General features: G+C 50.5%; 1 protein-coding gene across 2 annotated transcripts in view; it reads right to left on the bottom strand.

Annotated features, from left to right (window-relative positions):
• The window catches only part of ST3GAL2 (ST3 beta-galactoside alpha-2,3-sialyltransferase 2), a 50,394-nt gene extending 36,133 nt beyond the window's left edge, over positions 1 to 14,261 (bottom strand). For both annotated transcript variants that reach the window (XM_046683319.1, XM_046683318.1), the window contains exon 1: positions 14,071 to 14,261. The gene's annotated coding sequence lies outside the window, so the exon portion shown is untranslated. The remainder of the gene's footprint in view (positions 1 to 14,070) is intronic.
• Between the last annotated feature and the right edge of the window lie 6,615 nt (positions 14,262 to 20,876).

Raw genomic sequence — 20,876 nt, 5'->3', positions numbered from 1 at the left:
GATGCATAGGACAAGCTACAGCCATGAGAATGCTGAGCGAGCTTCTGGGGTGTAAGGGTCCAGAAATGACACTCCCTCAGAATGCAGCAGCCCCAGGTCTGGGATTCCCCCCTCTCCCAGCCCAGGGGCTGGACGTCAGGAGCAGCTCGCTCACATAGCTAGGGCTAGCATCACACTTGAAGGTGCAGGTGAGAACAAGGCTCTCTGTCATCAGCCCCAGTAATGCGCTAGATCTCTTCCTGGGCTGGTATGACCTCTGGCTGTAACTTTTCAGTCCACAAGCCTCAGCCAAACTACCCAGGCCGAATGTCTGCCAGAGCCTCTGGGACCAGGCAATATGGCGAAGGTACAGCCTGGGGTGTAGGCGTGGAAGCCTACTTTGCACAGGGCAAATTTATCTGAAGGGCTCCAACGTTAGCAGAAGACAGTGGGCTGTAAGTGATGACAACCTCCCTTTTTCTATCCATCTTGCCCCCATATTTCCTTGTGAGGCAGCGGTTCTTTTGATTTGTTGTGGCTTCATCTGGTCACCTGGTAGGAAACTGGAGCATCACGTGTGCTGGCAGGCAGCAGTTTGGAGTGCCTATGTGGCTAACCTGTCTGGCTCCTGGGCACCACTCACATCCCAGGCAAGATGCAGAGGCGGTGCTGCAGGCTGGAAACTCAGCTTTGTGGTCAGGCTCTTATCTACTTCCTTCATCAAGACTAGATGACTTCAAAGTGTTCTTTTTGTTTTTTGTTTTTTTTTTTTAAAAAAAAAACAGAACAGTCTCTCCCTCAACCCACCCAAAAACTTCCATGAACCAGGCCAACTTCTTATCAGTTTCTATTCTTGTAGCCCAGTGGGAGGAAGAAACCAGGTGGGGGAGACTTAGACAGCTCCTGCCAAGATAAGATGTTGGAGAACCACCAGCCCTTCTATGGCAGCTTATGGGCTAAGCTGGGGCCTGAGCACTGAGTCAAGAGATGCATCCAATCACAAAGCTTATTTAGAATAAGATGACACTCCTATAAGGTAGTCATGCAGGTGCCAATCCCCTGGGGGACCTAGGGAAGGCACCATACTTCCCACAGCCAGCGAGGCCTGGGTAGAGAGGAGGGTGGGACAGGCACTTGACCAGGAGGTGGGCCAGCTGTCTTGTAGAAGATTCACAGGGTGTGAGTAGACGTTCATGGCGTGCCTTAGATAGGGAGACGTGTCAGTGCTAGGAGGCCAGAGACTGGCAGAAGGGCATGCAGACGTACGCTGGCCCTAGAGGTAGGTATCTCCAGTGAGCAGAATACTCCAAAAACCCTGGAAACAAACCAGTAACCTGTACTTTGTGAGCCAGACTGTTTTTACTTTTCATATACCCTATCTTTAGCTTTCTTTTGTTCTCCTTTTATATTTAGTAATGTCTTTTGGAAAGGTCAGCCTGTGGCAGCTATGCTAATGGAAACCCAAAGAAGGTATTTGCATCTATGCTTGCACTGGGAGATTAAAGGAAGCAATGTCCCCTCTTTCTCCTGGGAGTGGAGGTAGAGAGAAGTGGAGTAAAAGGATGGAGGAGCCCAGAGTCAGGCCCCTTTCTTGGTCGCTGTGTCTTCTCGATGTCGCCTTTCCAACAAAGACTTTGGAAGTTCCAGTTAGAGGCCCTGAGCCCATGCCCAGCCTGATGCCATCAGGTAACTTCTACCACCAACCCTACAGGCAGCTTTGGGAAGCACCCCTGCCCTGTGCTCCGACTTTTTCCTGTGTCACTAACGTTCAGCTCCAGGAGACAGAGAGCAGGTGACTGGTAAACTGGAGAGCTCAGCTGTAGGGCTGGGACACATCCACACATACCTGCTTTCATTTCTCCCTTGCTCTGGCTGAGGAATCTTCCTCCTCATTGAGGAGCTGATAATATGCTGTGACTGACTCAGGCAGGGCCCCCGGGAGGAAAGAACATCCCCAACAGAACATCCCCAACGTTGCCAGGTAATCCACTTCAGCCCCTCTGGAAAGTGGCAATATCAGCTGCTATGAGTAGGCACAAAGAGAGCCTTCCCCTTGCACTGCCTCTGACCCTCACCCCCGTGAGGGGAGCCAGGGTGGGGAGTAAGGAGCCCTCCCTAGTCCTGTCCTCAAGGTGTGATTCATCCCCCAGATCTGGCTAAGTTATGTGCTCCCTGCTAAGATGGTATCTGTCATGACATGCACTACTGTTGTCAACTTTCAGGGGACATGGAAGGGAGGAACACACAGACTGGGGTCCATTATGACAGTCCCCAGGAAGTGGTCTCTGTTGCCTGGCTTTATGATGTATCTTGGGGTTACACAGGGATGGTCAACATGAAGGTGTTTGTTTGGGACTTGGGTTGTGCAGGGGTGACCTGAGGGCTGTGAAGAGGTGGTGCCCAGGACCTGCTTTCAAGTCCCCTGCCTTCCCTGGTGAGACTGGGGCATCCCCACCCCAACATGTGCCTACAAGTTAACATTTTACAGCAAACTGTAGACTAAACCCAGAAGACCTCAGTTCCAGGGCGGGCTCTGCTATTTGACAGTTGTGTGTCTCTGGGCAAATCATACCTCTCTGGGACTCAGGTCCCCCATCTGTAAAATGAGCATCGTAACGCCTGCCCTACTTACCTCACACAGGTCCTGCCAAGCTGAAATGAGTGAGAACTGTAAGCTGCAAAGCACTGTGTACCCAAGGGACCGTTGAGTTTCAGCCTCAGAGAGAGGAGGAAGACAGGGACAAGAGCAGACACTGTGGCTAAGCCTAAGGGAACAGGGAGGTCTGACCCAGGCTGAGGGACCACTTAGAACACAGCCCCAGACAGAAACAGGGAGATCAGGGGCCCTCCAGGAGCCGAGCATGAGGGACAGAGAGGGCACCCTGGTCAGCACCCTGATCAGTCTGGGCTGGCAGACAGTTCAGGAGAGAACTGGCTGTCAGCAAATATCTGAAGGGCAGAAGGAAAGATGCAATGAGGAGAAGGTCAGAATGAATAAGGAATTCAGTCCCAAACTCCGAAGAGCCCCCACCTCACCCCCTGTGCACCAAGGAACAGGTGAGAACTGCCCCCAAACTCCCAGGACATCCAGCATCGTAATACATAACTCACACTCTCACACGTCCGAAGTCTCTATGAGGACAGCCTTCCCTTTCTGACCAGAGATCCCAGGGGAGTGACCCACCCAAGGCAAGAAGCCTATGTCAGACTGAACGTGAGGTCTCCTCTTGCTAAGTTGGAGGCTTGAAGCCTAGAGTTCTTTGTACAACACCCCATTCCTGTCTCTGCCGAGCTCGGTCAAATATCCACACCCTCACAAACTCGAGGTGATGGGAACTAAGGACAAAATCGCGCTATTTATCCATCTGTACCTGAAACTGGCATCACTATCCTGGGCATTCTCTTCCAAGGGAGAAGGTAGAGGGGCACAACTCTCCCCAGCAGGAAATACCCCAACATAATCCAGAAAGCACGGCAGCCCTGGAGCTACATCCTTATCCAGGCCCCAGCAGGAAACAACACGGAGGTGGGTGGACATTCACGAAGCCAAGACGATGCGGAGACAAAGAGAAGACAGAGGCAGCACCAGGGCAGAGGCCAGCCAGAGTTGGGCAAATGCCTCCTGTTTACTGGGACCTGGATGAAGCCACAGTGTCTCCCACATCTCAGACAGACCCCTGCAGAACACCAACCACCACACAGATGGCCCTGGGCCACCACAAGGAAGGGACCACTTGCCAAAACCCTCCTGTGCCAGCTCTTTGTCCCGCAGTCCAAAGGATGAACCACTTCTTGTGGATGGGCAGCCTGGGCACCTGGGGGCTCCTCCCTCAAAAAACCACTTCATACTGGAAAGAGCCTCCAGTCTGAAAGTCAAATGACGTGGTTTCTGGTCTCAGTTCTTCTACCTACTGGTTTGAGGATAGTGGGCAAATTTCTCAACCTCCACTTCCTGATCTGTAAATGGAATGACTCAGTGATTCTAAGTTCCCTGAGCCTGTCCCTAAAACCCTGTACTTGATAGGTCAACCTAGCTCAGAGGCCCACAAGCCCACAGGAACAAAAGTGGTTCTGGGATTCCCGACAGTGGCTCAATTCTGGCCAGGATTCAAGTCCTTCTCCAGCCAGGGACACTGCCCAGACATGCAGATGGTAAGGGAAGCTCCGATAGGCACAGCCTTCCTGGGTAGCCTGAGGTCAGCACTGCCCACCACCAGAGTTCCCCAACCACAGGGAGGACTCGGTAGGAGAGGTACTATGCGTTTTGCCGCTCAGCCGGGCCCTGAACCAGCTCAAGGGGTCAGGGAAAGAGAAGATGACCCTGGACATGGAACACAAGGGGAAGTCAGGACCCTAACTTCCATTCCTTGTCTGGCAATGGATTTTGGGGGGAGCCCTTTCCAAGCCTGTTTCTCAGCCTGTTAAGAGTCATGTCTGGGGGCCCATCCCCTGGCTGAGTGGTTAAGTTCGTGCACTCCGCTTTGGCGGCCTGGGGTTTCCCCGGTTCAGATCCTGGGCGCGGACCTGGCACCACTCATCAAGCCATGCTGAGGCAGCGTCCCACATGCCACAACTAGAAGGACCCACAACTAAAATATACAACTATGTACTGGGGGGCTTTGGGGAGAAAAAGGAAAAAAATAAATATTAAAAAAAAAAAGAGAGAGAGAGTCATGTCTGGCTTCTCAAATGATGCCAAACACTGCCCTGAACTCCAGACCCATCTATCCCACTCATTTCTAGATGCCACCCGTCTTATACCTTAGAGGTACCCAAAAGTACCTCAAACTCAACCTGCCCCAAACCAAATTCATCCACGCTCTAAGCCCCTCGAATCCGGTCCTCTTTCTGTATTCTCAGTTTCTGAGAAAGGGACATCATCCATCCAACGCTGACACCCAAGACTGAGCTATGTCCCCTCCTTCCTTCAACCTCCCTCGGCCATCTATTACAAAGCCCACCTGATTTTTACCACCTAAACCTGTCATCTTCCTACTTCTCTCCACCACTCTAATTAAGGAACCGTCACCCTCCACCTACAGTAGCTCCCTAAATGCTAAAGCGCCAGATCCACTAAAGAGACCCCTCCAACTCACTCTCCATAGGGAGGCCAAAGTGTTCTTCACAAATGCAAATCCCATCAGATCCCATCTCTACTCCTTCCAGCAAAACAGGCAGACCTCCCAATGCTCTGGGGGTAAACGTGGTACTCCACAAATGCCCCACGGCCCAGGATCTGGCTGGCCAGGAGGCATGGGAACCCTGAGACCAAAATGAACCAGGCAGGTCTGGGAGTCGCAGCTCAGCCCTGGCCCTACCCTGGGGAGGCTTCCCACTCCAAGGCCAGGTTCAGAATTGGCTCAGTCTTGCAAGGTCTGACCCCCTCCCCCAGTGCAGACCTCATCTGACCACAGATGGGAATGGGAGCTGGCGGCCAGGCAAGGAAAACCCAGCTGGGCTGAAGCCAAGGACTGTGTATTTCAGGAAGCAGAAGAGATAGACTAAAAGCAGTGCCACAATAAACTGTCAGTATCTGTGGGGCCGCTGAGAAGGCAGCTGTCAGGAGTATAAAACTCAAGGAGTTTATCTCTTCCCTCTTATCAGACTGACCCTTGGCAGCCTGGAGGCCTGTGGAGAGCAAACAGCCATTAACAACCCCTCCCACACTTCCTGCACACACAATCCTTGTGTGACCGCCCAGCACCACAGGAAAGCCTGCACTTTCCTCCCTGCTGGGCTGGCTCCAGACCCATCCAACCTGCCCCTCCTTCTTGGGCAATGATCCAGAAACGTTATGCTCTGCCCAAACTGGACTCCTCAAGGTGCCCAGTCGTCCCCTGCCCTTTCAGTTCAGGCCTCATACATGATACATGCTACATGAGGCCTTTTCCCCACCATCTTCCTTCTCTCCTGTACTATGAAACCCTACCCTAGTCCCTTCCAGGCGTGTTCTCAACTTCCGGCAGACCTGCCATAGGTCTGTGCCGCTGAACCTCGTTCGTGGACATTCCCATGTTCAGCTTGTGATCCCATCTCCTACCCTGGCTTTGGGGAAACAACCGGCTACAGCAGACCCCAGGGCATAAGGGGGTGTGGGGAATTGGGAGCAGAAAGAAATGGGAACCCTATAAACAGTCATCCCAAGGCCTAACCAGTGGCCAGTGTAGAAAAGAAGGAATGTGATGAGAGACCAGATGGGTTTTTCTGCCTGAACCCAGAACAGAGTCAGAGCAAGGGCTGGGAGGTGGGGATGAGGACAATGAGAGGCCAGGGGACAGCTCCCTTGGCTGGAGGAGCCCAAGTTCTCCAGAGAGATGCTAAAGCAGGATGACTGAAGTTCAGTGTACTCCAGCAGGTTGAGGAAGGTCAAGCCAATTCTCATGAATGTCTGGGCTGTATGGTGCCATCCTGGGTCCCTAGCACTACCACCCTACTCAGGATATGGTGTTCTTCTGTTGGATCTAGATGGTTTGAGAGAAAGACCTTCAAATTCTATACTCACAGATAAGGACTCTGAGGCCCAGAGAAGGGCAGCGACTTGCCCTGGGTCACACAGCACCAAATCCCCTGTGGGTAGTGAAGGCAGCAAGAACCCTGTATGTATCCAACCAGACTGGTCCCTGGACTGTGAAAATCACTGAGGAGACCCCTGACCAAACAAGCTGCTTCTCCTCTGGAAAAGCCAAGCAGCCCTGCCCTGAGGCTCTCGGGCCCTCAGCCAGCCCAGGCCTCTACCTTGGCCTCACAGGCTGCCAACAGAGGGCCTACGGGCTCCTCTCCCTGTTTTGCCCAGGATGAATGGCAGGGTAGAGATGTGCGATGAGCAGGAACAGTTAGGACAGGTGACTTGGGTAGAAGACACCCTCCAAAATACCTCACCCAAGTTTGAAGGGAAGTGGGGTATCTCCTGTGTTAAGGACAGGAAATGCCACTTGAGAGATTAGAACTCACATTCATCCTAGAAGTTTGCCCACTGCCGCTTTAGCATCAAGCGTGAATTGTTTTTCAGGCACTAAAGAAATTCCTTCATCAAACAACTGCCACTTTGGCCTTGGGCTGAACCTCCTTGACACAGACTGTTTACCCTGCTCCCCATTCCACAGCATCGTCCTATCTGAGGAAGATGTTGGCTCCCCTCCACTGGAAAAGCCTGAACAGGGTCCTCACTCCTCTCCTCACCCTCTTCAGGCTTTCACGCCTCCCCCTACCCATGGTACCTGGAGTCTGCTGAACTTTGCTGGAGGCCCCAGGAACCCAGAGGCTAAACAGGCATGGATCTAGGGAAATACCAAGCCCTGTAGGACAGGACGGAACAGAGAGAAGGCCAACCCCTGGAAACTCCCTCGGGTCCTGGCCACCAGACTCACATGGCCCCTCACAGCACCCAAGAGAGTCAGGAACCAGGAGGAGCTCAGGGGCTCTCTCCCCTCCCCTGCAGTGCCCACAGAGCCGCACTCCTTTTGGTTGCTGTCTGTTTTACTTGCACAGCCAGAGGACTCAGCACAGGCCCACAGAGACTTTCATTTCCTCCTGACTCTGGTTCCAGTTCACTATCAGTATCAAATGGCCGGTATTTTGTCTTTAACTGATCTTGGGTGGGAATGAGAGTTGAGGGGAACTCTGCTCACAGGTCAGGGGAGATTCAAAGTTCTACTAACATCCCTTTCAAACCCAGAGGAACCCTGCAAAGAAGGAAGGAGGTTGTCACCACGTATAGTGACAGATGTTAACCAGACTTACTGTGGTGATCATGTCACAATGTATCTAAACATCGAATCATTACGTTGTACACTTGAAACTAATATGATGTTATATGTCAATATACTTCAATAAAAAAGAAGGAAAGAAGTTGTGGGGGTGACAAGAGTGGGGAGGAAGAAGCCCCACCCCATCCCTCAATTCTCTCACCTGTGCCTCTTCCTACAATCCACCTCTCACCTTCCCTCTTCCCTACCCACTCAGCCACTCCAAATCCCCTTTAGCAACACAAATAAATAACTTGTTGCTTTTTCTTCACCAGAGTAGTTGCCTCTAGACCAAGTAGCTATTTGCATTTGTAGCTGATTTTCTTCCTCAGAAGGCTGTAGATCTGCTCAGGCTGGGAGGATGTTGCTTGCCCAAGCCCATGCTAGGACCTGATAGCCGAAGGATTCCGGAGAGGAAGGGCAGAGCAGGGCAGGACTGCTCTCTGGGGGCCCCGGGTCATGCCCCAGCATCCCAGGATCCCCTGCCTGCCCTCTCTGGGGTCCTACAATGCCAACCTTTCGGGAGCACAAGGGTCCTCTTTGCCTCAGGGTGGCCTCACGCCCTAATCACACAGAAGTGGGGCTGCCCCCTGTGTCCTTCTGGTACAAAAGAGCAAGAGGGGAGAAAAGGCAAAAGGACACTAATGGACAAAGATCATAATCGAGGAAGAGAGAGAAACAGAAGACTACAGGACGGAGAACAATGCTCCTCAAGGCAGGAGACCCATGTGCTACTGGCTCCCCTCCCACCTCTGCAACCAGAGGGGGTGATGTCAGAAAATCGCTTACCCTCTCTGGACTTCCTCATTTCTAGAGAGTCACATCCCCCTGAAGGAAGAAGCTGGTTGAGGATGTTTTTCAACATCCGATACCAAAACTATTTGTTTTGTTTTAATATTACTATTATACAAATAAAAATTTATCCCTGATACTAAAAATAAAGAAAAATTGCATTTTTCTCCAGATTTCCCTTGCCCTTGGTTCACCTTACTGTACTTGGTAAGATGCACTGCAAAAATATGTATGGCAAAATACCACATCTACTCAAATGCCAACAGCTGGAATTGAGGGGAACAGTCCTCTTTGCTCCAGGAAGACAAACTTCTCTCTGAGAAGCTGTGGAGATAAAGCTCCTCCTGCTCCACTCCAGAGAGGACCCTGCCCCGCCCCCCATCTCTGTAGGAGGAAACTCGCCCAGTTCTCAGCTAGAAAGCTGGGGTGGCCCAAAACCCAGCCTGGGCCCAGGAGCCTTAGGAGAGATCTGCAAAGGCAACATGAAAGCTCGTTTGACAATATGTTGCAATTACAATAATGATTTACAAATAAGCACCAAGAAGTACTCTAGAATGGCTAGTTAGGGACATATGCAGGCATCCCTGGTGAGCACGCGTAACTGGAGGAAAAGTCTGTTTTCCCCAGACAGCAGGCGAAGTTCAGACGCTCTCCTTGCGAAATACCACCTGGAGATGTTTGCCCTAATAGTCAGCAAGGACTTACTGTTAACAAGCCATTGTGAGCAGAAAGGGAGGAAAACCAGGTCCCCAGAGAGCTGAGGCAGGCCTTTTAGTTGGTAAGGGGTCAGGTATGCTGAACATGAATTAGGGGAAGCTGGGGCATGGCAACTGAGAGCAGGGAAGGGGAAGGAAGAAGCCGGCCCCAGGCTCAAGTGCGGAGACTGAAGACATGCAGGCGTGCTGAGCTCGGGCCACAAAGCAGGAGCAGCTTTCAGAATATACAGGGTCCCTGGGGCTTTGTGGCCCCACCTCTTCAGGGCTGAGGCCCCAAACCTCGGGCAGTGTGGAGTCAGGAATAACGTGCTCACCAGGGTTCCAGATGCGCTGTCAGCACACTGCACGCAGCATCTCCAAAACAAGGGCCCATCATCCTCTCCTGCAAACCCTTCCTCCTCCTCACTGCCCCATTTCAGCTAAAGGAATCAACCTCATCAACCAGACACTGAAATATCAAAGCCCAGCCAATCAAGTGTCTGTTCAATCAAGTGTCATTCCAGAAGATGATGTCCACTTTCACAATCTCTCCAGAGCCTCTTCTTTTCCATTTCTACTGCCAAGTCCCAGCCATCATTACATCTCACCTGGACCCTATCTAGTGTTCCATGTCCTCCCTCCCTTCTTTCCTTGCCCCCTTATGACTCAACCATAGTTGGCTGCCAGTCTGCCCTCTGCCTGCTCAAAAACTTGTCAGAACTGAGTACCTCCTTTGCCATCTGCCAATTCAAGTCCTCGCCTAGCACCTTTCTGGACTGATCTCTTGCAGTGTCCACTTCTTCTTCTCTGGGGACTTTAGCTTTCAGATACAGCCCGGGGGGGGGGGGGGGTACTGCCTACCATGCACCAGCCCTTCCCTGGCCAAGGGCGGGAGCACAGCCCAGGCTGGACCAACCAGACATTTCCTTTCCTCCTTGGGATGTGAATCCCAAGCTGTGGTGACAAAATTACTGAGCACAGCTGGAGCAGATTTACCCTGGCGACAGTGCAACCCTGAAAACGCTGGCCTTTGGTTCCTGCTGCACCCACTCCAAGATCCTGAAGGGGAGCTGGGTCCTGAGTCATCCCTCTGATTGTGGGAGTTCCCACAGTCTTCCAAGGAAGCCTTTTCCTGCCAAAGTTGACCAAATTGTTCCTTGTAACATAAGAGGATCTTCTTATTACTTTTTGAAATACATCCCCTACGCGCCAGCCAAAAGGGAAAACTCCCTAAACGTACCATGATGGTCTCTCTCTGCACCTGTTGGCCTGTACAGGCCATAGGCACTGCTGGAACTCTACTTGCCCCTTCAGGGCCCATCCTAAAGGCCTCTTCTGAACCCTTTACAGGGATGACTTGCACTTCCTTTAAACCTACAAGGCACTGGCTGTCCCTCTGCCTTCCACTGTAGATACTGGTGTATTTGTCTTATCTTCCTCTCGGAGGACAGTGACTTGGTCACTGTTGTCTCCTCCACAACACCCAGCATAGCTCCAGGCTCAGTAAAATTCCGTAGGGTCTGGGGGCAGTCAATCCAAAAGACAATTACAGGTTTGCTGGGCAAGTCAGACAGTGAGTGACAAACAGCACGGGGTATGCCATCAGAAAGACCTGAGTCTGAATTCCAGATCCTCCACTTACTAGCTGAGTTCGGGCAAGTGTCAAAAGTTCTGTAATTCTCAGTCCTTCATCAACAAAATAGTGACAATGATGCTCACCTCGCAACGTTGCTGTGAGGATTCAACAAGATAACGTGTGAAAGCATCCAGCACGGTGCCTGGCAGTAGTAAGCACCCAGTGAACAGCAGCCATTATTCCAGCTATTAGTAGCTACTGGTTTAGCAGATGCTTCATCAGAAGCTGGAATCACGAGTCCTGGGGCCTGCTGTGTGACCCACAGTGTATCTCTCTGTTCCTCAGTAAGCCCACCTGTGTCTATATCTGCCTTATAAACCTCCTACTGGCCTAAAAACAACAGGTGGAAAATGCTTCACAAAGTAAAAGCACAATGTAAGTGATTCCTCCTGCTTTTCTAAACTTTGGAGAGTCCCAGGCATCCTGTCCAGCGTGCGGCCATGGCAGGACTTCACCTTGCAGGCACCCCAACCTGCTCGGTCTATGACACAGGCACAGGGCAGACAAAGGCCTGGCTCGAGAATCTGCTTCCCCGTGTCCATGTAGCCACCCCTTTTCCAAAGCCCTGGTTCCTAAATGTCCTGCTTTTGTGGGGCCTTCCTTCAAATAACCAGGGGGCAGGGCCTGCTATGTGGTTACAGTGAGACTGGGAGCTCAGGCACCACAAGGCACCCCTGCCATTAACCTAGCCAACACTGAGCAGCAAGAAAATGAAAAGAAAAGGCCAAACCCATGCAGCTGCCAGGACAAGCCTGGGTGGGGAAGCCAAGTGGAAGGAAGTCTCTCTTAAGACTTTATATCTGCCTAGATTAATCTCCCAAGCAACTGTGATGGCCCCAAACCAGTGGCTCTCAAAGCATTATCTCCAAGGAGCTGGGCAGAAATACAAATTTTAGGCCCCACCCAGACTGACTGAATCGGAAAACTCTGGGAGTGGGGCCCAGCAATCTGTGTCTTAGGGAGCTCTCCAAGGGACTCTGATGCCTGACCAAGTATGAGGAATCCTGCCCTAAACCTTTAACCATAAGACCTTCCACTTTAACTCAAACATTTACTGAACACCTCCTGCATGCCAAGGACCAAGCTGGGGGTTGGTATTTCAGAAACGAGGACACATTTGAAGAACTTCCACAATCTAATGGGGGCCAAAATCAAGTACACAAATACTCAAGGCAGGATGTGGTATAGGACAAGGCAGAGGAATCGGCTTCTCAACCCTCTCCCCAGGGCCAACCCCTCAGACCTTCTCTTGACATGATTAGGGAAGGAGAACACCAATTCTGGGAAACCCACTCACACTGCTGCTATTTCCAATTCCTCAAGCACAGGCAGCTTTCTCAGGAAGAGGGATCCTCACCCTGAGGTGTGCCTTAGCACATGAGGAAATGCTCCCATGTGGCCACACCCAGTGGTTCTTAGGGGCTTGGAAAATGGGGTTTGGGCTCAGAAAGTTCCTAGGGGGCCGTGAGCATGCCACAGCACATCACAACAATGCACTCTCGGGCAGGGTCACTCCCACAGGCCCCTGGCAAGCTTGCACGCAAGTGTGCAGATGCAGACATAAACACACACACACACACATAGACAGTTGGCCCCCAGGCCTCCCTTCCTCCATTCTCAAGTTACAAGGTTAAAGGCGTCCCATTCACAGCCAAGGGGGAGGGATACGAGAGGGGGCGTGAAGCAGGGAACCATCTGGTTCAGATCAAGATTGCTCATTCAGAACCCCCAATGAACTCCCAGAGCCTCCTGAGCCTTCCTCTCTCCCCTTACTTCCCACTGGGAAACTGAGGATTGGGCTAGAAAGGGATGACCCAAAGGCAAATCTGCCAAAGAAACACGAGAAAACAAAACACTGAATTATACAGGCAAGCCTGTGCCACCTCTCTGAGCCCTGGTTCCCTCTTCCCTTTGAATCCTGGACACCACGACTAAACTTAAGATCACAGCCTCAGCCACTACGCCCTCCTCCACAAAGAGCTCGGGACACCTAGCAAGCATCCTTCCCTGAACTGGAATTCCCTCCAAAGTTAGCAGCAGAAGCAAGATGAAGCTTAGGGGTGTGGTCTCCCAGACTCCTCTTCCGCTGCCATCTCCACCAATACAGGAGGTTCCCTCCATCTCAGAGGGACTTTGGAGCCCACCAGGCATAAGAAGAAGAAGGGATGATCAACCAGCTTCTAGACAACTGTCCCAAAGACAAGATGGGAATCTGAGTTACTGGCTAGAAATGACCATTTCCCAGAGGACCCAGAGTGCCCCGTACTCCCCTAGTGGTCCCTCTCGGCCACCAGGACCTCTTTCTTCTCTTTCCCCCAACTCTGTAGAACCACTCTGTTCTACAGTGCTTTACGCAGCTGTAAAGCAAGAGGCAAGATGGGAGATGGATGCAGTGAGAAAGAAACAGGAATCGAAAGGCTAACTTGAGCAAACAAGCAACGGGTGGGTGACTCTCTACAGGTGGAGAGGGCCAGAAGTGGGTGACAGGAGGGAGGAGGGGGAAAGAGAAGTGGTAGAAATCTAAGGGGAGACTAAAGTGAGCTCAGCCCAGAACTGCAGCAGGGGGCTGGGAAGTTTGGTCCAGTCACAGAGGAAAGACTGGAGGGAAGAAATGACTCTTCCATTGCAAGGCACCAGTTCAGGCCAGCCCCCACAGGACTGGGGCATGGCCTTGGACAAGTTCCTGGCTTGTGCCGTGCCTCAGTTTCTCCAAAGTGGGAAGGAGGTCAAGCTGCTAGGTCTTATTAGAGAGAACTGGGCCACTGGGGGTGGCTAGGGGGCAGTGCCAGGTAGGGGAAAGAGGAGAGAGGCGCTGATGGTGCAAAGACAGCCTCTGGCCAAGAGCAGCAGGGCAGGGGTCTCCAGGTAGTGCAGAGGCCGGGGCACGCCGGGGTTGGAGGAACCAACTAGGTAGTGGATCGGAAGTCAGGAATGGGTCAGGGAGCGCTTCCCAGGGCTGGGGCTGGGGGCTGCTAACAAGGAGTGGAACAGTCGCGCCTGAAGGGCTGGGAGCGGCTTGATGTGCAGCAGCGGAAGGCGGGGATGGGGATTGAGGCCACGGCACGCGGGCCCCCCCGCCCGCCGCGATGCGAGGGAAGTTGCCGGGGTGGACCGGACCGGTCTGGGCCACCGGGCCGAGCGAGCTGCCCGCGCAGAGGGGGTTCAGGGCAGCTAGGGGCCCGGGGCGCCCCGCATCCCGCCCGCCCTCTTCCCGCCCGCGCACCTCAGTCAGCGCCGGGCGCCGCGCGGGCCATGCTCGCCGCTCGTGCCGCCGCCTCCGCCCGTGCAGAAAGCTGCCGCCGCCGGCGTCCCGACCCGTTAGCTCCGCGGCTCCCTCGTCTGCCCGCAGCGGGCCAGTCCCGCCCTTGCCCGCCCTGCCCTCCCAGCCCTCCCAGAGAAAGCAGCCGCCGCCGCCGCCGCCGCCGCCAAAGCCCGGCCCCTCCCCCCACCCCAGCCCGGCTTGAAGGGAAGGGTGGGGGAAGGGGGGCGGCTGCCCCCTCCCCATTCACATCCTCCCCGTCTCTCCCCACCCACCTCCTCCCTCAAGTGCCTGGGCATGCTGGGATGTGAAGTCCAGCTGGCGCTGGGCTGCTAGGGGTGTCCCGCATCCAGAACTACTACTCCCAGAAGACAGTGCGCGCGCCCTAGGGATTGTGGGCTTTGTGGTTCGGCCGGGACTCAGAGGGTCTATCGCGCAGGAGGGCTGGGGGGATGGGAAATGTTCATTCCCAGAAGGCCGGCCTCCGAGCAGCTTGAAACACAGGATGTGGCATCTGCGGTGTCCCGGACCCGGGTTGAATACCTGGATCTCCAGGGAGGTGCAAACCAGCCCAGGATGCCTTTCAGACGCGGCAGTGGCCAGCTGCAGCCAAGCCCGATTGGAGGAGAAGCCTCTGGCCCCGCGAACCGCGCCCCGGGTACCGTTACCACTCGCGGTCCCAAAGAATCATGACCTGAGGCCCGCTCGGCTTCATGCGCGGGCTCCGCAAGCCGGAGCTGCGGTGGAGGCGCTGCGCCCAGCACCAGGAGCTGCGTAGGCATGGGGTTTTCCCCACCTGGAGAAAGGGGGCCGAGTGTCTGTGGGTTTCCGGGAGTGCTCACTCACAGGGGCACTCCGTCCAGTCTCATTCCCTTTCTTTTAGATGCCGTTACCTCCCTACTGCCTAGCTTAAAGTGCACACATTTAATATTTTTCCATGTCTTCTCTTAGCACATCCTTTCTCCAACTTCCAAACGTAGCTCAAATCCTTAACGAGGCTCCAGGTTGACCGCAGTCTCGCTCTCCAAGCTTCATCTCCTCTGGCAGAGGGTAGGCCTGTAGGTCAGTGGTTCTCAGATTTTGGCGAGTGTCAGATTCTCCTGGAGAGTTTGTTCAAACACAGCTGGCCCCTATCCCCAGTTGCTGTTTCTTTAACTCCAGGGTGGAGCCTGAGAATTTGCATTTCTAACAAGTTCCCAGGTGATGCTGATGCTGCTGGTCTGGGGAACCACTTTGAAAACTACTGCTGGTGGTGTTTGTTGGCTAGAGTTCTGGCATTGTCCTTCAAGGATGGGCCTGCTGTACAGTTATAGCCACTGAAGAGCCAAGCCATGGAAGGCAGGGTCCCGGTCTAGTTTAGCACAGAAATGCTCTTTTTAACTGTAAATTAAATAAACAAATCACTTCATCCAGTATAGGGAAGATACTAGGTGGGCCATCTGATTGAAAGATGTTCCAGACCTTGGCCCTTGGCGTTCCTGTTACCGCCCACCAATAGTTTGAGAGGCAAGATGGTGAGAGAGGGATTTTATTACAGCTTGTTAGCAAGGGGGAGGATATCTGACTAATGTTGAAAGAACCATCTCACAGAAGAGAGACTATAGGCCAGTTATATAGGGAGCTGGCCCTTGGGTTGGGGAGGCATCTGGTTTTAGTTCCTGATAATCTTTTGTTTTACTGGATATGTATCAGAGACCGGAGCAGTACCCTATGCCCAGATCTTTCAGTTGTCATTGATGATGGCTGTCAGCATAGACTCTCTGTCCAGGGGTCATCACATTCCTAAGGAATTCAAAAGAACAAAGTTATCAATTTATCGCAGCTGAGAGGGGCCATAAAATCTACAGAGCATGTATATCTCCTGGAGGGTGCATATCCAGCTGGGTTAGTTAATCAGGTCATTCAAAGTTACAATATGGTTTCTTTTCTACAATATGGCTTCCCTCATGTCAATCTTGTGTTGAGCCAGTATCATTCCCTCTAAAGCTGGAAAGATTTTTTGTTCGAAAGTCGGGCAGAGGAAGTCTACCTAGTGCCACCCCCCAAGCTATGGATGCAAACCAGGGGTCGTGACCTCAAACACCTAGGAAAGGGTCAGCTCAGTAGAATGAGCTGCCTCTGGGTGGGCTATGACCTAAAACAGGCTGGGAGGAGTGAGAGGTGGGGAGGTGGATTCCTGACTTGTCAAGTATCTGAGAGTGATTCTCATACCTACCCAGGTAGCCTCTCCCCACCATCTGCTGTCCTGATGTTCTGGGAACTACAAACCTCTCCAGGGGAAACCTGGTGACCATCACCCTCAGGCATGATCTCGGACTCAGCTGTAAGCTGACAAATGTTCTCTGCTCGACCGAACCCTAGCCAGGCTCCTCTGAGCTCTCTTCTCCAACAGTTGCCAACCTTGGCCTATAAAAACTATCCTCTCGGGCTGGCCTGGTGGCATAGTGGTTAAGTGCGTGTGCTCCACTTTGGCGGCCTGGGGTTCACAGGTTTGGATCCCGGGTGCGGACCTAGCACCGCTTGTAAAGCCATGCTGTGTTGGCATCCCACATAAAATAGAGGAAGATGGGCACAGATATTAGTTCAGAGCCAATCTTCCTCATGAAAAACAAACAAAACAAAACACAACTATACTCTCAACACAAATTACTTCATCCACTCTTCCCTCCCAAACACGCATTAAAAGACACACATAATAACGTAGTTTCTAACAGCCCAAGGCCACATCCCTAGGATGACTCTAGCCCTCTTTAAAGTGTCTGATAAAGCTCAAGGTTGCCAAAAGAATTTACTGTTTGTTCTAGCCAACACCTGATGATAGGCCCCTGACCACCCCTTCTTAGAGCATTTACTAAAAAGGGCTTACAATTATGGCTCCTTCCTCTGTCCCTTTGAGATGTATATGTATCTCCTACAACTGAGGAATGTCTTTCCCAAGGACCTGAAAGCCATTCCTTGGAAATGTAATCATCACTAAGGATAGGGCCTCCTCTCCTAGGCTCTGTGAGAGGATAGCATCCTAACTTTGAGGGTGGCCAGCTAACAGATACAACTGGCCTAATCAGCATTTACACTGACCAACCCTTTGTAATTTTTCACTTCCCTGACTCTGTTGAGCCCCTGCTCACCTCCCTACCTATATCCCTACCTACTCCCTCATTCTCCCTTTGAAAGGCTCACTCTGTGCGAATTGAAGTTGAGTTGTTCACGGTGGACCCTGTTCACTACTGCAATAGTGTATTACTGGTTAAAATTTGGCCTTACCACTTTAACTAGCATCTGGCATTGTTTATCTTTGGCAAAGGGAGTATCTGTTCTGAGTCCTGGGGACCCAGGCTCTAGCTTTCCCCTTCTCCACCAACTGCTAAAACGGTGAGTTATCACTATATCCTTGGGCAGGTAGCCAAGTGGCCACCAGAGGCACTGGACCCTCACTAAGGTTGACTCTGGAATGCTTTTCTGTTTCCTTTAGATATGTGTTCCCATCACAGGCTGTGATGGGCTAAGCCCATGCTCTGCCCGTAAAACCAGATGCCAGGCCCTTCCTGCAGGGGCTTTGCCTCTGCGCCTGAGTCATGTGCAATGGCAACATCCGCCTCGCAGGCAGAAGGTAAATGAGCCTTTTTTGAGTTTACATCCATCTCCCAAATCTGTATTAGCAGATTATTCAGGGGGAAATTAAGATGGCTCTTCACCGGCAGGACAGACAGACCCTCTCTATCTCTCAGCTCCAACAAGAACGCTCATCACCACCCTCGCTCCCTCCCAATTAGATGGCGAAATGGTTCACCTGTTTCCCCTTGCTGATTGCGCATTCCCACCTTCTCCACCCCTCCAAATTCTGCCTGACTGTCCAAAGTCTACCTTGAGTTTTCCTTCTTCCAGAAGTTTCTCCCCAACTGCCTCAGCCCCATGTGAGCCTCATCCCTTGTGTAGCACTTGAATTTGCATCATTCATTTAAAAGCCTAGCTTTGCCAGTGAACCGTCCAGAGCAAGGGAGGCGGTGCAACATGGCAGATGAGAGTAGAGGGCTTTGGAGGCAGACAGCTACTATAAGTAGCAAAGTGCAAAGAGGAGCTGGCTCCCTCCCTCCCTGGGTTTCTGTTTGGGGGACAGAAGCTTAAAGGCAGACCAATCTGGCAGCTCCCACATCTAATGGTTTGTGTGACCCAGAGCAAGTTACACAGTTCCTTCATCTGTAAGATGGGAATAATAATAATAGACCCTACTTTTTAGAGTAGTTGTAAAGATCAAATGAAAAAATACTATGATCTTAGATAGGAAGACTATCAAAAAGAAATCAAGTTAATCTATAAATTTAATGGGATCCCAGTACAAATAGATAAAAATGGATTTTAAAAATTCACTTGGAAAAATAACAAGCAAAACTAGTCGGGAAATTTCTGAAAAACTAACAGTAGTGAAAGGTGTTAGCCTTCTTAGATAGTAAACATATTATAAAGTTAAAATAGTATGGTAGATCAGTGACATAGACCTGCAAGTCTAGAAATAAACTCAAATAGTCATGGAAATTTGGCATATGGTAAAGATATATTTCAAGTAAGTGGGGAGAAAGATGAATTATTCTATAAATGGTGCAGGGACAATTGGGGAATCACCTACTAAAAAGTTGACTCTGAATGAATTAGTGGATCAATCAAAAATCACCAATAGCTACCAGTATCATGAAAAATGAAGATAACTGGCTTCATTTGAAGATAAATAGATAACTGACCCCTGATAGAAGTATGACACACTGAAAGTAGTGTTGAAAAAAGAAATCACCCCAAATCTGACAACTACCAATGTGCAGAAAATGCAGGTATCACAGGAACATATTATTTGAAACCATGGGGATGCAATCAACAAAATTCAGTGAGAAACTGTACAGGACAAATGACCCAGTTTCTTCAATGAACACATTGCAAATTTTAAGAAAACACAAAGAGGAGAATCCGTAAATTGAAAAATGCTATATCAACCAATTGCAATGTATGGACGTTATTTGAATCCTAATTCAAACAAACTGAAAGAAAAATTGTATGAGAAAAGGGTAGGGGCCGGCCCGTGGCTGAGTGGTTAAGTTCACGCACCCAGGGTTTCACCAGTTCGGATCCCGGGTGTGGACATGGCACCACTCATCAGGCCATGTTGAGGCGGCATCTCACATGCCACAACTAGAAGGATCCACAACTGAAAAATATACACCTATGTACTGGGGGATTTGAGGAGAAAAAGGAGGGAAAAAAAGACGATTGGCAACAGTTGCTAGCTCAGGTGCCAATCTTCTAAAAAAAAAGAAAAGGGAAAATTTGAACACTGACCATTGGATATTAGTAATTATTATTAGTTTTAAGTGTGCTAATGGTGTTGTGCTGTTTTTATTTTAAAGCCCTCATTTAGTGATATATACTGCAAACATGTTTATGGAATGATAAGATGTCCAGAGTTTGCTTCAAAATAATCAAAGGTTGAGGCGGAAGGATAGATACAGCAAGGCTGGCTAAATTGATAATTGTTGAATCTGAGCGGTGATGGTTACTTGGGGTTCATTATAACATCTTTCTAATATTACATGTATTTGAAGTTTTCCATAATAAAATGGTTTTTTTTAAACTTCAGTCAGATCTCTACCTCTTACTTAGCTAAAACCCAAAAATAACAACAGAAACTAAATGAATAGAAAAAAGGAAGACATTTTTGCAATTTAGATCAGAGGTAAAAGGCTAATGTGAAGTGCTTCTGCAAATCGGTAAGAAGATGACCAAGAAAACAACAGGAAATGTGAAAAGAATGTGAACAGATGGTTCACAGAGAAGGAAACACAAATGGCTCTAACACAAAGAGATGAAGAGCTTCACTCTTTTTTTTAAATTGTGGTAAAGCACACATAACATAAAATGGGCCATTGTAACGATTTTTAAGTGGACACCTAAGTGCATTAAGTACATTCACATTCTTGTGCTACCATCACCACCATCCATCCACAGAACTCTTTTCATCTTGCAAACTGAAATTCTGTATCCAGTAAACAATAACTCCACACATTCTCCCCTCCCCCAAGCCCCTGACAACCACCATTCTACTTTCTGTCTCTATGAATTAGACTATCAAGTCATATAAGCATGAGGACAGTAATTGCCCTTTTGTGTCTGGCTTATTTCACTTAGCATAATGTCTTCAATGGTCATTCATATTGTAGCATGTGTCAGGATTTCCTTCCTTTTTTAGGCTGAATAATATTCTATTATATGTATATACCACATTTTATCCATTCATCTGTCAATAGACACGGGTTGGTTCCATCTTTGCCTATTGTGCATAATGCTGCTATGAACATGGGTGGACAAATATCTCTTCAGGTCCTCGCTTTCAATTCTTTTGGGCATATACCCAGAAGTGGAATTGCTGGATCATATGATAGTTCTGTTTTCGGTTTTTTTTGGTGAGGAAGATTGGCCTTGAGTTAACATCTGTTGCCAATCTTCCTCTTTTTGCTTGAGGAAGATGGTCCCTGAGTGAACATTTGTGCCAATCTTCCTCGTCCTCTATTTTGTATGTGGGATGCTGTCACAGCATGGCTTGATGATTGGTGTATAGGTCTGCACCCGGGAACGGAACCTGTGAACCCTGAGGTACTGAAGCAGGGCACGCTCACTTAACCACTACGCCACTGGACCAGCCCCCGACAGTTCTGTTTTTAATTTTTTGAGGAACCACCATAATGTTTTCCACAGTGGCTGTATCATTTTATTTTTTTTCTTTTTCA

The sequence above is a fragment of the Equus quagga genome, chromosome 13 (genome assembly GCF_021613505.1).
Source record: "Equus quagga isolate Etosha38 chromosome 13, UCLA_HA_Equagga_1.0, whole genome shotgun sequence".
Classification (NCBI taxonomy): domain Eukaryota; kingdom Metazoa; phylum Chordata; class Mammalia; order Perissodactyla; family Equidae; genus Equus; species Equus quagga.
The sequence above is the reverse complement of the archived record's forward strand: the minus strand, read 5'-3'. Positions and strand labels throughout refer to the sequence as shown.